The sequence below is a fragment of the Panthera leo genome, chromosome A3 (assembly GCF_018350215.1).
Source record: "Panthera leo isolate Ple1 chromosome A3, P.leo_Ple1_pat1.1, whole genome shotgun sequence".
Lineage (NCBI taxonomy): Eukaryota > Metazoa > Chordata > Mammalia > Carnivora > Felidae > Panthera > Panthera leo.
The window spans coordinates 50,102,196-50,126,272 of record NC_056681.1 but is presented as its reverse complement, the minus strand read 5'-3'; the positions used below and the strand labels follow the sequence as shown (position 1 = coordinate 50,126,272).

The 24,077-nt window shown below is 43.0% G+C and overlaps 1 protein-coding gene and 1 pseudogene across 2 annotated transcripts in view; one reads left to right on the top strand and one right to left on the bottom strand.

The window, feature by feature from the left end:
* Positions 1-3,248: 3,248 nt before the first annotated feature.
* NINL (ninein like) overlaps positions 3,249-24,077 on the top strand; it is a 176,565-nt gene continuing 155,736 nt past the window's right edge. For both annotated transcript variants that reach the window (XM_042931807.1, XM_042931806.1), the window contains exon 1: positions 3,249-3,391. The gene's annotated coding sequence lies outside the window, so the exon portion shown is untranslated. The remainder of the gene's footprint in view (positions 3,392-24,077) is intronic.
* Positions 16,905-17,851, bottom strand: LOC122215214 (annotated as a pseudogene).

The window sequence follows — 24,077 nt, the reverse complement described above, 5'->3', positions numbered from 1 at the left end:
TCACTTTTTTTCTCCTTAGGGTTAAAGAATATTTACCTGGGCACATGGTCACTCTGATTAAAGATAATTATCTTCCCAGCAGGCTCCCCTGGGAACTTAGTATCATAAACTGGAATCTGTCAGGACCTTGGCTATGTATCCTGTAGCTAGAACACTTCTGCATGGTATGGCCTGCCACTGTGCCCTCTGCTGGCTGAGGAGGGTCCCCAGCACATCAGAAGGCCTCCAGCCTCACTCAGAGCAGGTCTGGAAAACCTCATAATCCAGAGCATGGCATGAGCTCCACTCACCAGTCTCCTCTGGTTGCCTTTCACTCTGTGTGGAGTTTGCCACTTGCAGGCAGTTGTAATTTTCACTCATCCTTGGTGCCCCCCTCCTTTTCCTACCTTGTTCCCCTAGAGCCTCACTTTTATCCTGCCTCTTCCCCATCAGTCATGTTGCCCCAGGTCCTCACATTCTTTAAAGTGAAGTCCCTACAAAACACAGGTGTAGACCTTCCTCATGCTAGATCACAGTGCAGCTCATTTAATCATTTTGATATATTGTTGTGCTGGTAAGACTTCCCCTTCTGCATCAGGGGTGAAAGGATGGAGTTGAGGTGTGGAGAAGCATCATTAACAAAGGTCAAAGAGGGAGAGAGTCCAGGTCCAGCATAGCCCACTCTATCCTTTAGCCAGCACAAACAACGTTTGCTGGATTCTAGGCATGGGGGTGAGGTAAAGAAAAAAGATAATCCTTGCTCACAGGAGCTAAAAAATTAGCAGAAGAGAACATCAGTAGAGATTATCAAAGTAAAGAGTGATACAAGATTGGATAGAAGTGAATATGAGTGTCCTAGGATGACAGAGGAAAGGAAGCAAACACATGGTCGGAGGAGTTTCTGTGTTGAGAGCTGAAGCTGACTGACAGGTAACCAGGGGGTTTGCAAAGCTTTGGAAAAAAGACAGCCTGTGGTCTGTTTCATTTTCAGAGAACTAGGTGGCCCTGCTGACCTGAAGACTAGATGAGAATGGACTAGGGGTGGGGGCAGGGGGCTGGAAAAGTGGCAGGGCTAGGTCTAGAAGGAAGGATCTGTTAAATAATTTCAGCAGAAGACCTGGAAGGGCTTTAGGCAGAAAAGGGACAACACAGGCATACGTTTTGCAAAGCACATCTGGCTGCTGTACAGAGTTGACAAGTACAAAATGCAGACAGTGGTCTTTAGGGCTTTAGCAATCCTCAGGAGGCATCTGGAGGGCCTGACCCAAGGAGAAGGTGTGGCTGGGATTTGACTGTGTGTGTGTGTGTATGTGTGTGTGTGTGTGTGTGTGTGTGTGTGTGTGTGTGTGAGAGAGAGAGAGAGAGAGAGAGAGAGAGAGAGAGAGAGAGAGGAGATACACAGAAATCTATAGGACTTGCAACTGAGACAATGTGAGGAGATGGAAGGGCTGTGACCTTCACCAACATGGGGAATCCACAAGAAGAAACATATCACAGGAGAAAAATAAATATTTCAGTTTGAGACTTGTTGACTGGTTGGATTTGAACTGCTTGTGGGATATGGAAGTGTAATATCCAGTTGGTAGTTTGATGTTTGGGGTTTTAAGAGAGAAAGAGAGTGAGGACCAGAGTGAGAGCAGGGTAGAAATACTAAGGACTACTATTCAATCATACTTAAGAGAGGACAGGGGGAAGCACCCAGAAACTAGGCAAAGAGAGCAGGGAGCCAAGTCTAGGACCTTACGAATGAAAATATTTAGGGATGAGGAAAGGAAGACCACAAGGGAGCATTGGGAAGGAATAGAGAAGCCAATGGACAAGTAGGATGGCTGTGTCAGGGGCCCAGAAGGCAGCTGGCTCGTGCCCTGAAGCCACAAAGATAAGAAATGAAGACGATCCTGTTGATGTGATGACTGGAAGGATAGTTGGGACATTGAGAGCACTGCAGGGAGGAGGGAGAAGGGGGATGCAGCCCCAGGTCTTAGCTCAGCAGCACCTGCTGGTCAGAGCATGTGCAAGTTCTGGGATCAGATTTTGGGACCTGGAAGCTATATGGATCCCAGCATGCTATTTAACCACTTAAGCTTTATTTCCCCTACTCTGTAAAATGACAATGTTTTAACTGTGTCCTGGGATCATTGTGAGAATTAAAATGAGGTTGTGCATAGAAAGAACCCAGCATAAAATGAGTAACTGTCGTTGCATAGGCCAAAGTCTTGGAGTCACCCTTTCTCTCTCACAACCCACCTCCAATCTGTAGGCACTTTCTGTCTGCTGGACCACCCCAAATACCACGTATTCTGTATCTGACCACTCCTCATCCCCTCCACCCTGGTCCAAGCCACCCTCAACTCTCAGCCTAATTACTGCCATCACTTCTTAATGGTCTCCTTACTTCAACCTTTGCTCTCACCCCTGCCCTTGCTCTAACCCAGTGACCAGAGTGATTTTAAGTCAGACCACAAGTTCCCTCTACTAAACAGTCTCAGAGTAGGAGCAAAGTCCTTACAAGGGGCAGCAAGGCCCTATACCTCTCACCTATCTCTCACTTCTTTCTCGCCTCACACACCACACTCCTCCCATACCACTCTTCCCAGCCACAAAGAAACTCACCCTGTAGACTCATCCTCTAGACTCAAGGCCTGGCCAGCTGTTCCCTGGGACTGCTGCCTGTTTCCCTCACTCCTTTCTGGCCTTCACTTAAAATGTCACTGTCTCTCTGACCTTCCCTGGCCAACTTCCTGCACTCCTTAGATCATCTCTTGTATATTTCAGTTAAGCTTTTAAGTTGTATTCTGGCATGTAAACTCCATGAGGGGCAGGGACTTTTTTTTCCCAATTCTCCCCACATGGTTACTGCTCCATGGGACTACGCCTGGCACTACTAGTACATGCTCAAGAAAGATTTCACTTGATATATGATGGAAAGACAGGAACCATTAGTTTTATGTCTTACAGTTTCCTCAACTACGAATTTGGAGTATTAACTACTACCTGGCCTGCCTCCTCGGGTTGTTCCCAGAAGAGGATGCTGGAGCAAGGACTTCGAACAGCCAAACCCCACAGCAAACACTTCGCTGAAGGTGAGCTGCGCCTGGAGGCGGTGGAGGAACCCTCACTCGCCGCACCCAAACCCGCCCACCCGCTTCGCCCCGCCCCGACGCCCGCACGCCCCGCCCATTCGGCCCCCACCCAGGCCCGCCCGCTCCGCCTGCTCGGATGGGGCCCGCCGCGCCCGGCGCTAGGAGGCCTAGGGGGCGGTGCCTAGAGGCTGCGGGAACACGGCGTCGGGGCCTCCAGACACAAAGAGCTGCTGGCAGGACGCAGGGTGCATGCAGTGCGCGCGCCAGCGCCCTTGGCCCGCTCCACTGTGTCCCAAGCGCGGGGGAGACCAGAGGCACCCACTGCCCAGGTGAGCTTGGCTGGGGCGGGGCTGTGGGGCCCGCGCCTCCGCCGCTCGTGCGGCCCGCCCGGCTGCGAGCACCCTGGTTGGGGCCGCGGAGAGAAGCCAGCGTCTCGCGGGCTGCGCCCCAGGCAACGGGCTTGTGGGAACTAGCGGGGCCGGGGCCCTGCGACTCTGAGCGGGGCGAGGTCGTAGGGAGAACCCTACGGTACCCCTCCGCCCTCGCCTCAGCGCCCAGAACCGGCTCCTTCGCGGGGTCCGGGTCCTCCCTTCCCCTCTGGGTAAGGGGCCCCAGGTTGGGTAAGTCTGACATGCTAGCCTCCTTTTTCCGTCACTTTGGAGGGCTGGTGCAGGGGTCACTTTAAAAGAACGTATCCGCGGGAATCCCGCTGTTCCGCCAAACCTTTGAAAACTAGGTTCTACAGTCGTTTCCGTTCCTGCAGTTTGCGTGGTCCTCGGAACGAGTTTTGCAGCTATTTGGCCCCTCGGCTGAAGTGGACGCTAACCTTCTGGTGAGCAGTCCGGCATCGGGGAGAGGGCAGTGGCCCTCACTGATGATGCCGAGGTTAAACGGTGTAGCGAAAGCCGCGGCCGCAACTGCGGCGCTGACTTTTCCTTCCCCGACGCGCAGCTGCCGGGTGCCCTGGCCCCTGGAACGCCCACAGCGCCGCCGTGTCCCTCAGCCTCTCCCATCACCTGCAGAGCTCGAGGCCTGGTTCCTCTGAGCAGGCCACGTTCTCCACAGAACGATCTCCTGTAGATAAGATTGCATCCTTCTATATAGGAAGTTTTTAGGGTGTACCTTTCTTTTGTTGTATCGCGAGTTTGCGCTTGGGAAAACGGTTTGAAACACGCCATTGTCAGGGACTATAAAGTCTGTTGGAAATTTTATGTGTCCTACCAATTGTTTGGCAGGATCGTCCTTTTCCTCCCATTGGTGGGCTCAGTCACAAATCTCAGTAGGAGTCTGTCCAATCTCTTCTGGTGTTTCACACTCATAAATCATGCCCTGGAGACTTAGGCCAAGCCGTCCTACAGTGGGGGGTGGGAATGGGGTCCAAAGAAAGAACTGTGGAGCTGGAGGGCTTGGAGAGGGTCAAGTGTTGCTCAAGGTTTCACCGCCAGCACTGTCAATAGGTGGGAGGAATTATGGGTGACCATGAGTTTTTCTTAAAGGCCTTTACCACGTTTTCCACATTGGACTTCGAAATACTTTTCAAAGCAGAAATTAAAAAAAAAAAGTTAAGTTAAAATTTGTTAAATAAGACGCTAAGCAGCCCCACAGTTTTATGAACTGTGTGCAAGAGTATGTATCCTAAAAGAAAAATGCTAAGGCAAAGAAGCAGTGTATCACTGTGCTTGCTGTGCCTTTTGTTTGGCTTACATACATATCATCTGTTGGTGGTTTAAACTGTTACAGATTGAACTAGCCTGTACTGGCAAATAGAAGTGGGTCTTCTGTGCTTACATATGTGTGTGTGTGTGTGTGTGTGTGTGTGTGTATCTATATATATATAGATATATATATTTATAATTCAGATTCAATAAAAAATAGAGGATAATCATTTTTGCAGAATGAGAAAATAACAAGCCTTCTCCGAAGAACCTGAACTTCATGTAACATTTAACACCATCATATTAGAAAAAGAACATATCACAAAGGAAAAGTTAGGGTTTCAACATTTTTTAAGTTGTGGACTTCATATAATCTTTGCTGGAAAACCGCTTTTCTTTAAGTCCTATTTATCTCTTTACATTGTGATTTGCAGGGCTGCTCAGAGGTGACTTAACTGACACAGTCATTTGCCAACAGTATGTTGAAATCCCTTAGTGTTAGTGTGTCTTTTGTTCTGCTCCTTAGTCCTTATGAACATTTGGTGGTGAAAAAGAGTAATAGTAGAGTTGCAAAATTCTAACTAAATATTCAAAGTATTCAGAGTATTCACCCTTTTATGGTGAGTGACTTTAAGTGCTGGTTGTGGAGGGTCATTTTGTGTGTGGGGGTGGAAGATGGAACATGTGGCATTTGAGATTTGGGCATGTGAGAGGAGAGATCCCTCTAACCATATTCTTTCTACCTTGGACACTTACCTTTGGATTTTACTATGAACAGGTCGCTGCTAGGTATCTCTCTCCCTCCCTGGCTCAAGAAAGGTCTATAATAAGGAGGCAAAAACAGTTTCCTGGCCTCACATTTTGAACTAGAAGTTTCAGAGGGGTAGTCAGGGGGAATTGTGTGGCTCCTGACTAGAAGGGGAACAGTGCCCTCTGACTTAGAAGGGCAACACTAAGGCCACATCCACTTTGCTCTTGATTCCATGGTCATTCTGTAACAGGTTGAGTGGCAGTGGCTGTGGCTGTAACTGAACTTTAGATTTGGGCTTAGCTCAGTCCTTGGCTTCAAGTACAAATTAAGAATTCAGGCTCAAGGCCAGATATTTGGTTAATCACAAGCAGGAGGCCAAAACTTTGGGTCAGACTCTACCTGGAGCTATTTGGAGGGCAGCAGTAGCAGAAGGCTTTCCATTCCCCATCCTTGGGTTAACCTTGAGCCTCCTGGTGAGACTTCTCCACTGAAGGATTCTAAATGTTGTATTTTGTTTGTTTTTGTGAACCCAGGAGTCTTTTGGGTGGCGTTTTGTGTTTTTAACATCTTGATGAAAGTTAGAGCATGCACCTGCTTCTGCCTAGTTGTACTCATCTGTTTCTCTGAACACTGGGTTCTCTGAACCCTCTTTAACCCTTCCTTAAACTTTAAGAGATAATGGCTTCTTGTTTCTCAAAGACGGGTACATAGTCTCCCTTGAGTTGGAATCTTTGGTTTCTCAAATAAACATCCTCCAGGTAATTCTAATACACTCAAGTTTGAGAGGCACTGGTATATACCAGCTTTTGTGCATTGACTTGCTTTGTATTTCATGAGAGGAAAGTAGCAGAACCTTTTATGATGTGACAGCGGCTCTTATAACCCAGTTATCTTATTTAGGGATCTTCTTTGTTTAATAAGTTAATATTTTGATATTGGAACTTCTCAAAGTGGTTGTTTATTGTTATTGTTAAAGATCTGAAGGAAAATCTCTCTTGATAATGTCTAGTTTTTTCACTGAAGTGAAAACTTTTACATTTGTGGATGCGTATCAATTGAGATGTTTTTAGGTACCAGTGATGGAAAACCCAACTCATGTGGATGGAACTGGAGGGTATTATGCTAAGTGAAATAAGTCAGTCAGAAAAAGATATCATGTTTTCACTCATATGTGGAATTTGAGAAACTTAACAGAAGACCATAGGGGAAGGGAAGGAAAAATAAGTTACAGAGAGGGAGGCAAATCATAAGAGACCCTTAAATACAGAGAACAAACCAAGGGTTGATCGGAGGGTAGGGGAGGATGAGCACTGGGTGTTGTAAGTGATGAATCATGGGAATCTACTCCCAAAGCCAAGATTACACTGTATACCCTGTATGTTAGCTAACTTGACAATAAATTAGTTAAAAAAAAAAAAAAAAAAGAAAGAAAAAGAAAAGAAAACCCAACTCAGTCTTGGCTTAAACAAGTAGGGAAGTCCTGGAAGGAAAGTATAGGACTTCAGGATGAGTTGTTCCAGTGGCTGAATCAGCAACTGGGGGCCTAGGTTGCTCCTCTTTCACACATGTTGGTGGTGGCTGTTTTACATCTGAAGGAAGAGGGAGGTTGGTTTCTGTGTCTCTTCAAGAATAAGGAGTAACACATTCAGTAGCCTTCTGGACCATGGAACCAGTCATCAGCTGTAAGGGGGCTCACCTTGGTCTGTGACAGGCCTCATACTTCCCTGTTGCTACTCCAAGGAGGCAGGGTGCATGGGAGCTGTGGGAGGGCATTCTGTGGGTACCTAATCACTGGAGAGCTAGTGTAACTCACTGCACAGGTAGAGTATGTCCTCTGGGCCCTCTGCATGGCTTGTGCATTGGTCCTGCTGATGTCAGAAATGGATCGCTGGTCTCTTGGTGATTTGATTTTAAATTGAGCTCTTATTGTGTGCCAGGCTCTGTTGTCTGCTTTTGGTAAATTCTTCCGTGTAGTGCTCACAGCAGTCTTCTGAGCTGGGACATGCTCTTGTCCCCATCTAGAAGACAGAGGCTTGCTACCTGCTATGTTCAGAATCACATGGCATTGAAGGGTGCACAGGGATCTAGACAGGTTCTCTGCAGATTCCATGCCTTCTAGCCTGTGAGATTTCCACCATATGTCACTGCCTAAGCAGCGAGATCATTCTGTACATGAAAAAGAAAGTCAGGAGTTTTCAGTGCTGATAAAAAACTGACTTCCACAGTCTGTCTAGATATGTGAGGTGAGGGGGAGGTAAGGGAATTAGCAAGTCAAATTCCATTTGTAAGCAAGAGTTGTGCTTTGCATTGGTGGGCACCATGTGTGTGCATGCTCATGGAAATAAATTTAAAAAGATGAGTCTGATGTTAGGATTGGGAGTGTAGCCACCGTGTGGTCCTGCCAGGGCAACTTCCTAGGAGTGCCGTTCACACCAGGGGCCTGTGGAGTCTCCTTCGGGGTCACAGATGACTTCCACAATCTGTCTAGATATGTGAAGTGAGGGGGAGGTAAGGGAATTAGCAAGTCAAATTCCATTTGTAAGCAAGAGTTGTGCTTTGCATTGGTGGGCACCATGTGTGTGCATGCTCATGGAAATAAATTTAAAAAGATGAGTCTGATGTTAGGATTGGGAGTGTAGCCACCGTGTGGTCCTGCCAGGGCAACTTCCTAGGAGTGCCAGGGGCCTGTGGAGTCTCCTTCAGGGTCACAGATGGCATAAAGCCATAAACACAAGAACCAACATGAAGTAATATAATGAAGCATTCACTGATTTAGAGTTTAATTTAAGGGCACAGGAATTTTGTAAATAGTTATACATTACTTAAAAATCAAAAGGGTAGTCTGCTCTGTTAGACTTTAACAACAGGTTGCCACAGCCCAGGGAGAGCTCAAGGTATCCAGAATGTATTTACCTGCCCTGGCTATACACAGGTGGCCTGAGGAGGGAGGGGTTAGGACTGCCAGTGCATGTGGACTCCAGGCTTCTGGCTGTGTTCATGAACATGGACAAAAGTGGGCAAGAGTAGGCAGCACCACCAGGTCCTCGGCTGGGGAGAAACTACAGAACAGAAGAGCCTCCTCCTGACATAGTCAGGGTATGCATGTCCCCATGTGGATGGGGAATAAAACTGAGAGCTCATTGTCCCCATGATAACAGGGAGGGTAGTACCTTCTGCCTGAAGGAAGCTGATTCCTAAGGGCCAGCTGCAGCTCAGCCAGTTAGCTCCTTGGGTTCAGGTGACTGCTTTTGTGGTCAGACTTCAGTGCGGTCACCACTCCCCAAGGACCTAAACGAAGGGAAGTAATGGTGAGTTTGCCTCTTGACTTGGCTAGAAACATAGATGCCCAATTTCTAAACTCCACGATCTACATTAGTGGCCTGCTCATAAGAACCGAAGTGCCAGTAGCACTTCTCAGAAAACTGCTTCAAACAGGATGTTTGCAGGGGTCCTTCCTAATTCAAATTTAGCCAGTCCTGCTTTGTAGCAAAAGTGTGGCTTTAAAATTAAGCAGTTCTTGGGGCGCCTGGGTGGCCCAGTTGGTTAAGCGGCCGACTTCGGCTCAGGTCACAATCTCACAGTCCGTGAGTTTGAGACCCGCGTCGGGCTCTGTGCTGACAGCTAGGAGCCTGGAGCCTGTTTCAGATTCTGTGTCTCCCTCTCTCTGACCCTCCCCCGTTCATGCTCTGTCTCTCTCTCTCTGTCTCAAAAATAAATAAACATTAAAAAAAAAAATTTTAAAAAAATAAATAAGCAGTTCTTGACACATTTTAAATTATTTTTGTATTTTTATTATTTCAACTTGTACACATAAAGACTTTGATGTAGATTTTATTAAAATTCTCATAATTCAAATTCTTTTTTTTTTTAATGTTTATTTATTTATTTTGGGAGAGAGGGAGAGCGAGAGCATGCACATGACCTCAGGAACCCTGAGATCATGACCTGAGCCGAAATCAAGAGTTGGATACTCAACCAACTGAGCCACCCAGGCGCCGCATTATGAATCAACTTCTTATAAAAGGTAGCTGGCCTGCTTTGGATGCTGTCCTAGCTAAGTGATGAAAATTAAAGATAACCTGTAAAGAGACAGTGTGTGCCTCCTGATGAGAGGTACTGAGAAGGATGCTACCTCGCCCACCTCACCCTGGGGGTATTCCCGCCATAACCTGAGTCTCTGTGTGGAGACATCAGACAAACTCCATTTGTGTGATGTTCTACAGAGTAAATAACTGACTTCTATAGTCTTTAGTTATTTTAAGGTAAAAAAAAAAACATAAAGACTGAGGAACCATACTAGTTGAAAGAGGACTAAAAGGACCTGACACCTGTGTACACTACTTGATTGGAGTCAGGAAGTGGGCAGGAGAGCTGTAAAGGACATTATTGGGACAATAGACAAAATTTAAATGTTAGTGATGTGATACGTTTCCTGAATTTGATCCTTGTACTTATCACTATGTCCTTCAGTTTAGTAAGTGCAGTATGAAATAATCTGAGGAAGGAGAGACAGAGTTGGAGAGAGCAAATGATACAGTGGGTGTGATAAATGGGGCAAAGTGAAAACAGTTTATCGGTGAAGCTCCAGGCATAAAGGGTATTTGGGAATTGTATGTACTGTTCTTGTTATTTTTCTATAAAGTTGATATTATATCAGAATAGAAAGGTACAAAAACAGATGTCTACCCTGTATATACTGCAATCTAAATACCTCACTTTAATTTTTCATGTTACAATGTCTCTGAATTTGGGATGCCTTTTGAAGTCAACACTGTCTTAGCATTGTGTCAGATTGGATAGCAGTTTTTCTTTTTTAGTCATTGGTCTTAGAATCAGTGGCATCTTGGATTTGATGAACTGTGGTATTTTCTCTGGCTTTATTGTCTGAAGAGGTGGGAAAAAGAAGACAGTCCTTCTAGTGGTTTCGTGTGACAGCTTTCCATTCCCTCATGCTTCACACTAGGCCAGACATCCAGGTATCTTTGCTCATTTCCCCTCCACGCCTCATTGATATTTCAAACTCAGCACATTCCAGGCTGAATGTCTGTCTTCACCTCTACCACTTTAAACTGCTCTTCCTTTGTTTCCTGTTTCAGGGAGCAGAAACATAATTTTGAGACAGTGATGGCCCTGGAATGACCCCGTGGGAAGAGCATAGGGAACTGTTCCCTTTGCATGAGTGAGATAGGTTGATGTGAGGCCCTTACCTAGTCTTACCTCAGGATGGATACTAGTTTTAGTGCTGCCCATTTCTTGAAGTGTCTTTGGGCTCCAAATGTCTGTGCCTTATTTTCCCCATTTTTTTTTTTAAGTGAGAATGGCTTTCCCAAGTCTGCTAAGATAATAGACAAGGCAACTTAAAGTACCATAAAACTCCAAAATTCTGTGACTTAAAATGAGAGAGCTTTTTGATAAGACTTTTATACTAGAATCATTCAAATAGCTGATTCCTGTTAAGCAGATGACCCTGAGCTCATGTGTCAGTGAAGGCCAGGCTTGTGGCTGGGCTCCTGCTTCTTGACTCCTAGCACTTGCTCCCGGATTTCTTTCCTGTTCTGGGTCCAGTTCTGGGGGGAGACAGGGTGGGATTGATTTTTACACTTGGTGCTCACAGAGACCACCAGGCACAGGCACGTTTCATAGAACTTGTAGTGGCCTGGTGCTCCCAAGCTCCTCTCTGCACTGGGGCCACTGGTCCCTGCAGTGTTGGAAACCTCCGTGTCAGTACATCAAGTTTCATTAGCTCTTGAGCCCCATGTGTGTCAGACTTGGAAATGGTTCCATCCCAAGGCTGGCTGGTTGCATCAGCCCAGGATTATAACATTTTATTTTAGTTTATTTTGTTTGGCATGAACTTCAAGCAACTGGAATAGCAAAATAACGGTGATTTCTCCATGACCTGGTTTCTTGGACTGCTGTGTTTCATCTTCATTAAAGATGAGTTTCTTAGCAATTCTGAATCTGCTTTTATGGTCACTGAGTTCTTGATATTGACACTGACCTTCACAGCAGGCTGATTTCTTGGAAGTAGAAACCAAAAATATTCAATCCACTGTCAGATTCTGTGGACTTTTAAATATGTGTAAAGAACAGAGAGGATCAACATGTGCCTTTAGCTCTTAATTGCATGCTGGAATTTCAGATGTGAAAGTTAGGACAATAATGAGTTGGGGGACTGTTATGGTTTTTGAAATAAATGTTATCAGCTGTGTTATTTTATTCTCTTTTTTTGTTTGTTTATTTTGAGAGAAAGCAAGAGAAATGCACATGCGTATTCATGGGAGGGATGGAGAGAGAAGAATCTTAAGCAGGCTCCACACTCATTGTGGAGCCTGACACTGGGCTCAATCTCACGAACCCTGAGATCATGACCTGAGCTGAAATCAAGAGTTGGATACTTAACCGACTGAGCCATTCAGGCACCCCTCTCTTATTTTCTATTTAGCCAACATGAAACAAAGGTTATACCCTGGTTCTGGTGAAGAGAAGGTGTCTCACTGTTTCATAGCAGATGAATAAAAATGAATTGGGACATGGAATGTTTGGTTGAAGTATTGCTTTGTAATTTGGGGGACTATTCAAGTTAATGTTCTTTCCTTGTAATTAGGTTTAGTAATATAAAATTTTTGTATAACATTAGGACTTTCTGGTTTGGTTTAGAGCTGGAGGAGACATTTCCCCAAATATTCTGGACATGGAAAAACTTTCTTTTAAATATTAAAATTATTTTGTGTGTTTGGATATTATTAATAGGCATGAGGCAAAATGTAAAGGTTGGTAGTTCTAACTGGAGTTAGACCTCAGTGTGTGTTCAGTTACCAGCTCTGTGACTTTGGACAAATTACTTCACCTCTCTGTGCCTAGATATCATCACCTTTAATATGGGGATGACAATGGTGCCTCCCTCCCAAGGCTAAAAATTCCCAGGTGCTTAGGAATGTGCCCATTATGTGGTGAACTCAAGAAATACTAGTTTTCTATTATCAAAAGATTATGTAGCAAAAGTGAGGACCCTACTGAGGGGTCAGAAGTAGAGACCTCTTTCCAATGGCTCTGTGCAAAGAGTAGACACCAGGACTTTCACACCTGGAAGTAGAGTGTTAGGAAAATCTCCTAGTGCCCTTTTTTATTTTTATTTTTTTCCCTCAACCTTTAAGGTCACTTGACCGAAATAAAAATAAATAGCAACAATTGTCTCAAAAAAAGAGACATCATAATGGCAAAATGTGCACACACTTCAAAAAATAATAAATTAGGTACTTAAAGGAAATGCATGCATTAACCAAGACCTTATTACTCTCCAGGTTCTGTATGCAGTGTATGTTTTGCAGAGTTGAAACATGAATGTGTGCTAGACTTCTGCTTTGTTCTGCTAATTTCAGCAATCCTCCCCACCCCACCCCCAACCCCCCATCACTGGTGTCTGCAATCTAACACATGCTTTTTTTTTTTCAATATATGAAATTTATTGTCAAATTGGTTTCCATACAACACCCAGTGCTCATCCCAAAAGGTGCCCTCCTCAATACCCATCACTCACCCTCCCCTCCCTCCCACCCCCCATCAACCCTCAGTTTGTTCTCAGTTTTTAAGAGTCTCTTATGCTTTGGCTCTCTCCCACTCTAACCTCCTTTTTTTTTTTTCCTTCCCCTCCCCCATGGGTTTCTGTTAAGTTTCTCAGGATCCACATAAGAGTGAAACCATATGGTATCTGTCTTTCTCTGTATGGCTTATTTCACTTAGCATCACACTCTCCAGTTCCATCCACGTTGCTACAAAGGGCCATATTTCATTCTTTCTCATTGCCACGTAGTACTCCATTGTGTATATAAACCACAATTTCTTTATCCATTCATCAGTTGATGGACATGTAGGCTCTTTCCATAATTTGGCTATTGTTGAGAGTGCTGCTATAAACATTGGGGTACAAGTGCCCCTATGCATCAGTACTCCTGTATCCCTTGGGTAAATTCCTAGCAGTGCTATTGCTGGGTCATAGGGTAGGTCTATTTTTAATTTTCTGAGGAACCTCCACACTGTTTTCCAGAGTGGCTTCACCAATTTGCATTCCCATCAAGAGTGCAAGAGGGTATCCGTTTCTCCACATCCTCTCCAGCATCTATAGTCTCCTGATTTGTTCATTTTGGCCACTCTGACTGGCGTGAGGTGATATCTGAGTGTGGTTTTGGTTTGTATTTCCCTGATGAGGAGTGACATTGAGCATCTTTTCATGTGCCTGTTGGCCATCCGGATGTCTTCTTTAGAGAAGTAACACATGCTTGATTGGGATGTCATCACTGCAATAATTTCAGGGTGTTTTTTAAATTTTATTTTTTATTGTTTAAAATTTACATCCAAATTAATTAGCATATAGTGCAACAATGATTTCAGGAGTAGATTCCTTAGTGCCCCTTACCCATTTAGCCCATCCCCCCTCCCACAACCCTTCCAGTAACCCTCAGTTTGTTCTCCATATTTATGAGTCTTTTGTTTTGTCCCCCTCCCTGTTTTTATATTGTTTTTGTTTCCTTTCCTTTATGTTCATCTGTTTTGTCTCTTAAAGCCCTCATATGAGTGAAGTCATATGATTTTTGTCTTTCTCTGACTAATTTCACTTAGCATAATACCCTCTAGTTCCATCCACATAGTTGCAAATGGCAAGATTTCATTCTTTTTGATTCCCAAGTAATACTCCATTGTATATATATACCACATCTGCTTTATCCATTCATCCATCGATGGACATTGGGCTCTTTCCATACTTGGGCTATTGTTGGTAGTACTGCTTCAGGATGTTTTTAATGGACAAGTGTTTGTGTGTTGATGGAGTTCCCAAGCTTGTCTGTTGATATATTCCATGGTGTGCTGAGGTGTTTCCCTTTTGTTAGGCTTTTGATTTTGTTCTGAGCATTTAGAGACTTATAAGTAGCATTCTATGAAGAATTTCAGTCTTCCTGTTTTCTTCTCTGTGCATATAAAATGTGTGCACCTCCCTTCATTCTCAAAACCGGCCAATGATTACCACTGTCTAGTCACATTGCTGGTTGGGATGAGTGTGCAATGGGATCTCTGAGCAGAACTTCCTTACTGGCTCCTCAGTGCAGGGAGAGCAGGGGAGAGGTGGTGCCAGAGAGTCAGGCCTTGACAGCAGTGTGCCAGACACATGGAATCCTGTCACGTGCCCCCTGGTGTGAAAAACTCTTAAATTGTTTTAATTTGGGTTTCTGTGCGTATTAAACGTTTGCTTATTTTTTTTAAATGAAAAGCAAGATTCTGCTCTTAGGTCATCAGCTTCCTTCCCTGGGTCTCTTGAGGACATTGTTCTTGCTGGAGTGAGAATGCTGAAGCAAGCAGCAGCATGTGCCTTCTGCTGACCTCCCAGTCTGTCCTTGCTAATAATGCATGAACATGGTGCTTTCACAGTAACATGCAAGTAACATCCGCTATCTCAGGTTCTCAGACATTTTAGAAAAAAAAAAAAGAGTGTTCATGTGAATTCTCTTCTGGAATTTCTAGCATTTGGTGGAGAATCAGATGCTCCACCTGGCTAACTGATAAAGCTCTGAGTGGTTCTGTGGCTAGTGATAACATTTCTCAAATGATAAAGGTGTGAGCTCACATTCCCGGATGTGAGTTGCCCAACAACATTCAGGAAAGAGTCTGCTCGGCAAGCCTCCCTGCTTGCTCTAGTGCCAAGCACTCACCTTTTACTTCAAAGAGAAATCTAGGTTACTAGTCCTCGGTGCCTGTTTATCTCTCTTGAGATCTGTCTGCACCCACATCTCCCCTCTTCTTCTGGTGGCCTCCCAGGAGGAGGTGACTCACCTACCTCCATTTGGTGGAGGTGTAAGCTGCTGCTGTGGGATGGGAGGGAGATTCCAGCTTCTCACACCAGCATTCCACACTGTTGCTGCTCAGATGGGAGTGAGGTTGAGACCCTTTGAGAAGTGAATGACCCCAGGCCCTCAAAGGTAACCTGAAATTATTTTGTTCAATAAAACTAGGTATAAATGCCCTAGAATTTATAAGTCTGCAGCAGAATAAGTAACTGAAATTCAATACATGTTTTATTCTGTTTTTTCCATTCTAAGACAGCAGCCCAACCTTGGTGTTCCCTTGCCTTCAGAGAGGTTTCTGTTACAGGGCTAAAGGTGGAAGTTTCTGGAAAATGACCTCCCTCCCTTTTTAAAAAAAAATGCATATGCTAAAATTGACGTGTGTGTGTGTGTGTGTGTGTGTGTGTGTGTGTGTGTGTGTACAGTTCTGAGACTTTGAACACACATATAGATTTGTAATTGTAACAACAGTAAGAATACAGAATAGTTGCATTATCCAAAAAATACTCTTGCTGCCCAGTTGTAAGTCCTAACTCCTGCCTACCTGTTTGCTGACCTTGTAATTTTACCTTCTCCAGAATGTAATATCAATGGACTCTTCCTTCTCTCAGTATTTATCTGTGTTGTTGTTTGTATTAACAATTTCTTCCTTTTATTGATGAGTAGCATTCCAGGTGAGGATGGATGTCAATCCATTAAACAGTTGGAGGACATTAGGGTAGTTTCCAGTTTTTGACAGTTGTGAATGCAGCTGCTACAGGCATTTGTATACAGAATTGTGTGAATGTGTTTTCACTTTTCCTAGGGTAAATAATAGTGTGCGGGGTTGCTGAGTATTTGTTTAATTTGGAACTGCTTTTTTTCCAGAGTGATTTTGCCATTTTGCATTTCCAGCAGTACTGTATGAGAATTTAATTTGTTTTCCTTGCCAGTTCTTGGTATTGGAATTTCTTAAAAATTTTAATGTCAGCTATCCTAATAGACATGTAGTGGTATCTCATTACAGTTTTAATATTCATTTCCTTATTGGTGAATGATGGTGAACATCTTTTCATAAGCTTATTTCCATTTGTATATTTTCTTTGGAAGTGTGGTCAGTTCTAGTGTTGTGCAAGGTTTTTTTTTTTAAATTGGGTTTTATATTTTATTTTATTTTATTTTATTATTTTATTATTTATTTTTTATATTTCCAGTCAATTTTAGTAAATGGGGGTACTGCATCACATGCTATTATACCAGTCCAGGGTGAGAATTTTCGAATAAGCCTTTTCTAATAATAAAACTGCTTCCTTTGGTATCATCCTAAGTTGTACCCTGAATTGAGGGAAGGGAGGTTGGATGGGCCCTAGAGTTCCTGAGGGAAATCGAAATTGACATGTTCCCTTTTTGTAAGGAGATGGGACAGGAAGAGCAAGTTCTAGCTCCCAAAGAAAGGACTAACAGGCAATATAAATATGTTGTTTCATCCTTATGAGGACTGCCTGCCTTTAAAAAGGAACTACATTCTTAACCCACAACTGTTTTTCACCATGACAGTGGTCCCATTATTTCTTGCAGCAGAGAGCTCTGGGCTCCTCCTAGAGCCTCCATCTTCCCTCTGTCACCAGTGGTAGTGAGCCAGGGCTCGGCTGGCCTCAGCCATCTTGTGCATGTCATGCTTCTTTTTTTTTTTTTTTTTTTTTTTAATTTTTTTTTCAACTTTTTATTTATTTTTGGGACAGAGAGAGACATAGCATGAACGGGGGAGGGGCAGAGAGAGAGGGAGACACAGAATCGGAAACAGGCTCCAGGCTCCGAGCCATCAGCCCAGAGCCTGACGCGGGGCTCGAACTCACGGACCGCGAGATCGTGACCTGGCTGAAGTCGGACGCTTAACCGACTGCGCCACCCAGGCGCCCTGTCATGCTTCTTCTTGATCACAGGGTCCTGGTTGTGAAAAGCTTCCAGCAGCTCATGTGACAACTTCTCTGGCATCAGCATCTGCCAGTGCTGCTCCTCCCTGCACTCCGGAATCATCTACTTCGTGGCCAGGAAGCAACGACACCTGTCGGCTACTAGCAAAGGGACCTAGTAGAAATGGCCACCTCTGAGGATGGATACCAGCTCAATCACCAGCCCATCCAGGCTCAGTTTTTTCAGTGCTTGGTGGAAGATGGCATAAGGGTTATGTTTGATGGTTGCCGGTTCCTCTGCAGAAGCAGCATGGTACTTCTCAAACTGCTTCCTTTTCACAGTTTCCAGAGTGTGCATCATGAGGGGTCTGGCCAGTACTTCGTTTCCGCCTTTCATCATCATGTTGGTGAATTTACGGATCATTGGGTCTTCCTACACAGAGCTTGTTTTTGTTGCTGGGTCAGCTTTGATACATGTTGATCTGTGGATCCCTGTATTCAGGACCAGAGTGGCTTCACCTCACTTGGGTTAGCGCTGGAAGCCCCAGGATGCACTCCATATGTGCAACTCCAGGACCACCCTCACACAGACTTCACCTGGGGGGACAACCATCTTGGCTGGCCACAAGGGCCCCAAGAAGGCTGCCCTTGGCATGCGTTGGGAGACGGGGAAAAGGCTCCCCAGGACCCTAAATCTGCATGTCCCCCATTAATCTGGGTATTAAAAGTCTCTCATTCCAGAGTTGAAAGGGAAGAGTCAAAAGGAAACATTCGGTGTCTCATTATCCATTCCAGGGCTCTCAGCCACCATGCAGGCCTTGTCTCTAACTGTTCAGTTTTTAATAGCTCTTTATATATCATCTATGCAGACTTTTTGTGGGATATGTGGTTGGCAACGATTTCCTCACAGTTTGTGGCTTGTCTTTTCATTCTCTGTGCAGTGCCTTTGATACAGCAAAAAGTTTTAATTTTGTTGAAATCCAATTTATCGATGTATCTTGTATAGATTTTACTTTTAGTGTCTTATTTAAAAAGTCACCTCACTCCAGGCATAAAGATATCCTGCTGTGTTTTCTTCCAAAAGTGCTATCCTTTTACATTTTATGTTTAGAGTGGTGATAAATTTTGAGTTAAGTTTGGTACTAGGTATAAGGTTTATGCTGAGGTTTTTTTTTCCTCTTTGCATGTGGATGTTTGAGTGTTCCAGTACCATTTGTTGCAGAGACTATTCTTACTCTATTGAATTCTTTTGCAACTTTGTCAAAGATCAAATGGCTGTATTTGTGAATCTGATAGTGGATTCTTTGGATTCTCTTCCACTGACGATATGTATTTGTTTATCCATTCACCAAACCACACTGCCTTGATATGAGAGCTTTAAACCAAGTCTTAGAAGTAGGTAATATGAATCCTCCAGCTTCATTCTTTTTTTGTTGAAATACTCTTGGGTATTCTAGTTCCTTTGCCTTTCTGTATGTGTTTTATTAAAAAAAATTTTTTTTAACGTTTATTCATTTTTGAGAGAAGAGAGTGACAGAGCACAAGCAGGGGTGGGGCATAGAGAGAGGGAGACAAGAATCCAAAGCAGGCTTCAGGCTCTGAGCTGTCAGCACAGAGCCCAATGCAGGGCTCGATCTCATGACCTGATTGAGATCATGACCTGAGCCGAAGTCAGATGCTTAACAGACTGAGCCACAAAGGTGCCCCTGCCTTTCTGTATGCATTTTAAAACTCACTTGTCTATATCAATTCTGCTGAGATTTCTGTTGGAATTAGGTTAAATCTGTGGCTCAGTTTGAGGAGAATTGACAATTATATTGAGTTTTCTAATTCATAAAAACAGTATGTGTCTCCATTTATTTAGATTTTCTTTGATTTCTTTCATTTACGTTTTGTAGTTTTCAGCATGCAAATCTGCAGATTTTGTTAGGATTATATTTAAGTAGCCACTTTTTTTGCAGAAAAATAAATAATATTGTTTTATAAATTTCAGTTTTAAGTCCACAGAAATATGATTGATTTTTTTATGTTGACCTTGTATTCTTTGATTTTGCCAAACTCATTTATAAGTTTGAGGAGGTTTTTTTTTTTTTGTAATGTTTATTTATTTTGAGAGAGAGAGAGAGCAGAGGAGGGGCAGAGAGAGTGAGAGAGAGAAACCCAGGCAGGCTCTGTGCTGTGAAGCACACGGAGCCGAATGTGGGGCTTGAACTCACGAACTGTGAGAGCATGACCTGAGCTGAAATCAAGAGTTGGACACTTAACTGACTGAGCTACCCAGATGCCCCTAGTTTGAGGAGATTTTTAACGTAGATGTCTTGGGATATTTTTTGCATAGACATGTCATCTGTGAATAGGACGTTTTATTTCTTCCTTTCCAGTCTGTGTGCCATTTGTTGCCTTTTTCTTCATTGCACTGACTAGGACTTCCAGTATGATGCCGAACAGATGGGATGAGACTGGACATCCTTGCTTTGTTCCCAGTCTTTCAGAGAAAACATTCAGTGTTGGCGCTATTAAGTACAATGTTGGCTGTAGGCTTGTAGATGCTCTTTATCAGCTTAAGGAAGTTCCCTTCTATTCAGTTTGCTGGGAGTTTTTATCAAGAATAGATGTTAAATTTTTTTTTTAATTTTTGGCATGAACTTTCTTTATTCAAGTATGATCAGTACACAGTGCTTTATTAATTTTAGGTGTACAATATAATTATTCAATAATTTTATACATTTCTCAGTGCTCATGAAGATAAGTGTACTGTTTTTTTGGTTGGTTTTGTGGCTATTTATTTATTTATTTATTAAGTTTAGTTATTTTTGAGAGAGAGAATCAGAGAGAAAGGGTGACAGAAGATCCAAAGCAGGCTCTGTGCTGACAGCAGAGAGCCTGATGCAGGGCTCGAACTTATGAACTATGAGATCATGACTTGAACCGAAGTTGGACGCTTAACCAACTGAGCCACCCAAGTGCCCAGTTTATTTTATTTTTTTTTAATTCCAGTCTTATTAACAGCGTTAATATACGGTGTTACATTAATTTCAGGGGTACAATATAGTGATTCGACAATTCTATACATTACTCAGTGCTCATCATCATAGGTGTATTCTTAACCCCTTTCACCTATTTCACTTATGCCCCCACCTACTTCCCTGGGATGTTGAAGTTTTGACATGCTTTTTCTTCATCCATTGTTGTGATCTTGTAGTCTTTCTTCTCTAGTCTGTTGTTATGATCAATCATTGATTGATTTTTGAATGTTGAATCGGCCTTACATTGAATTGGCCTAAACCTACCTCATAGCGTATTATTCTTATATATTGTTATATTTGATTTGCTAATATTTTGTTGAGGAAGTTTGCATCTATATTCTTGAGGGATATTGATCTTAGTGTTTTTGTCTTATATTGTCACTGGCTGGTTTTGTTATTAGTGTAATGCTGGCCTCATAAATGAGTTGGGAAGGGTTGTCTCCTCTTTTATTTTCTGGATGGTACTGTGTAGAATTGGTGTTATTTCTAATTTAAAAAAAATTTTAAAGTTTTTTTAACGTTTATTTATTATTGAGAGACAGAGAGAGACAAAGCATGAGTATGGGAGGGGCAGACAGAGGGGAAGGAACAGAATCTGAAGCAGGCTCCAGGCTCTGAGCTGTCAGCACAGAGCCTGACGCGGGGCTGGAACTCAACAAACCGCAATTATCATGACCTGAGCCCAAGTGGGATGCTTAACCAACTGACCCACCCAGGGTCCCCTCTAATTTAAATTTTTGATAGAATATGCTAGTAAAGCCATCTGGGGTGGCTGATTTGGTTTTTGGAAGTATTTATTTATTATTTTTAAGAAAGGCAGCCTGCCACATGCAGCATCTCATTTGGAATTGTCTGGAGTCCTGGAAATTTGACTGCCCTGTACTGTGCTGCACATGGACCTCAAGAGCTTGTTTGGAGGTTCCAGTACAGCCATTTGTATACCCTTGACTGAGGAATGGCTCTTCTCTAGTGGGGAAGGTGGTCCTCTTTGATTGCACGTGCAGCGTGGGGAGGGTGCACATGGAGCAGCAAGGGAGGAAGGGGATCCACCCAGCCAGCCAAGTCAGATCAGCTGAATCAACCCTGGTGATCAGTAGAGTGACAGATAATGCAACCAGATTACCCTTACACCTTTTGGAAGTTTTTAAAATACAGATTCAAGGGGGTTTTTTGATAGTTATAGGGTTATTATTATCAATTTGATATTGGAGAACTTGTTATACTTCATGATTTTTAAGGAATTGGTTCAATTCATCTAAGTTGATTAATTTCTTTGTGTAGAGGTGTTCAAAGGCTTGCTTTATTAATCCTTTTATTTTTTATTTATGTATTTATTTATTTATTTATTTATTTTCAATATATGAAATTTATTGTCAAATTGGTTTCCATACAACACCCAGTGCTCATCCCAAAAGGTGCCCTCCTCAATACCCATCACCCACCCTCCCCTCCCTCCCACCCCCCATCAACCCTCAGTTTGTTCTCAGTTTTTAAGAGTCTCTTATGCTTTGGCTCTCTCCCACTCTAACCTTCTTTTTTTTTTTTTTTTTTCTTCCCCTCCCCCATGGGTTTCTGTTAAGTTTCTCAGGATCCACATAAGAGTGAAAATATGTGATATCTGTCTTTCTCTGTATGGCTTATTTCACTCAGCATAACACTCTCCGGTTCCATCCATGTTGCTACAAAGGCCATATTTCATTCTTTCTCATTGCCATGTAGTACTCCATTGTGTATATAAACCACAATTTCTTTATCCATTCATCAGTTGATGGACATTTAGGCTCTTTCCACAATTTGGCTATTGTTGAGAGTGCTGCTATAAACACTAGGGTACAAGTGCCCCTATGCATCAGCACTCCTGTATCCCTAGGGTAAATTCCTAGCAGTGCTATTGCTGGGTCATAGGGTAGGTCTATTTTTAATTTTTTGAGGAACCTCCACACTGTTTTCCAGAGTGGCTTCACCAATTTGCATTCCCACCAACAGTGCAAGAGGGTTCCCGTTTCTCCACATCCTCTCCTGCATCTATAGTCTCCTGAGTTGTTCATTTTGGCCACTCTGACTGGCGTGAGGTGATATCTGAGTGTGGTTTTGATTTGTATTTCCCTGATGAGGAGCGACATTGAGCATCTTTTCATGTGCCTGTTGGCCATTTGGATGTCTTCTTTAGAGAAGTGTCTATTCATGTTTTCTGCCCATTTCTTCACTGGGTTACTTGTTTTTCAGGTGTGGAGTTTGGTGAGCTCTTTATAGATTTTGGATACTAGCCCTTTGGATACTAGCTTTTTATCTTCATAAGGTCCCAGTAGTTCATTTTTGCTTTTAATTCCCTTGCCTTTGGGGATGTGTCAAGTAAGAGACACATGACCTGAGCCCAAGTGGGACGCTTAACCAACTGACCCACCCAGGGTCCCCTCTAATTTAAATTTTTGATATAATATGCTAGTAAAGCCATCTGGGGTGGCTGATTTGGTTTTTGGAAGTATTTATTCATTATTTTTAAGAAAGGCAGCCTGCCACATGCAGCTGAGGTCAGAGAGGTCTTTTCCTGCTTTCTCCTCTAGAGTTTTGATGGTTTCCTGTCTCACATTCAGGTCCTTTATCCATTTTGAGTTTATTTTTGTGAATGGTGTAATAAAGTGGTCTAGTTTCAATCTTCTGCATGTTGCTGTCCAGTTCTCCCAGCACTATTTGTTAAAGAGACTGTCTTTTTTCCATTGGATGTTCTTTCCTGCTTTGTCAAAGATTAGTTGGCCATACGTTTGTGGGTCTAGTTCTGGGGTTTCTATTCTATTCCATTGGTCTATATGTCTGTTTTTGTGCCAATACCATGCTGTCTTGATGATTACAGCTTTGTAGTAGAGACTAAAGTCTGGGATTGTGATGCCTCCTGCTTTGGTCTTCTTCTTCAAACTTACTTTGGCTATTCAAGGCCTTTTGTGGTTCCATATGAATTTTAGGATTGCTTGTTCTAGTTTCAAGAAGAATGCTGGTGCAATTTTGATTGGGATTGCATTGAATGTGTAGATAGCTTTGGGTAGTATTGACATTTTGACAATATTTATTCTTCCAATCCATGAGCACGGAATGTTTTTCCATTTCTTTATATCTTCTTCAATTTCCTTCATAAGCTTTCTATAGTTTTCAGCATACAGATCTTTTACATCTTTGGTTAGATTTATTCCTAGGTATTTTATGCTTCTTGGTGCAATTGTGAATGGGATCAGTTTCTTTATTAGTCTTTCTGTTGCTTCATTATTAGTGTATAAGAATGCAACTGATTTCTGTACATTGATTTTGTATCCTGCAACTTTGCTAAATTCATGTATCAGTTCTAGGAGACTTTTGGTGGAGTCTGTCGGATTTTCCACGTATAATATCATGTCATCTGCAAAAAGTGAAAGCTTGACTTCATCTTTGCCAATTTTGATGCCTTTGATTTCCTTTTGTTGTCTGATTGCTGATGCTAGAACTTCCAACACTGTGTTAAACAACAGCGGTGAGAGTGGACATCCCTGTCGTGTTCCTGATCTCAGGGAAAAAGCTCTCAGTTTTTCCCCATTGAGGATGATGTTAGCTGTGGGCTTTTCATAAATGGCTTTATGATGTTCAAGTATGTTCCTTCTATCCCGACTTTCTCGAGGGTTTTTATTAAGAAAGGTTGCTGAATTTTGTCAAAGGCCTTTTCTGCATCGATTGACAGGATCATATGGTTTTTATCTTTTCTTTTATTAATGTGATGTATCACGTTGATTGATTTGTGAATGTTGAACCAGCCCTGCATCCCAGGAATGAATCCCACTTGATCATGGTGAATAATTCTTTTTATATGCTGTTGAATTCGATTTGCTAGTA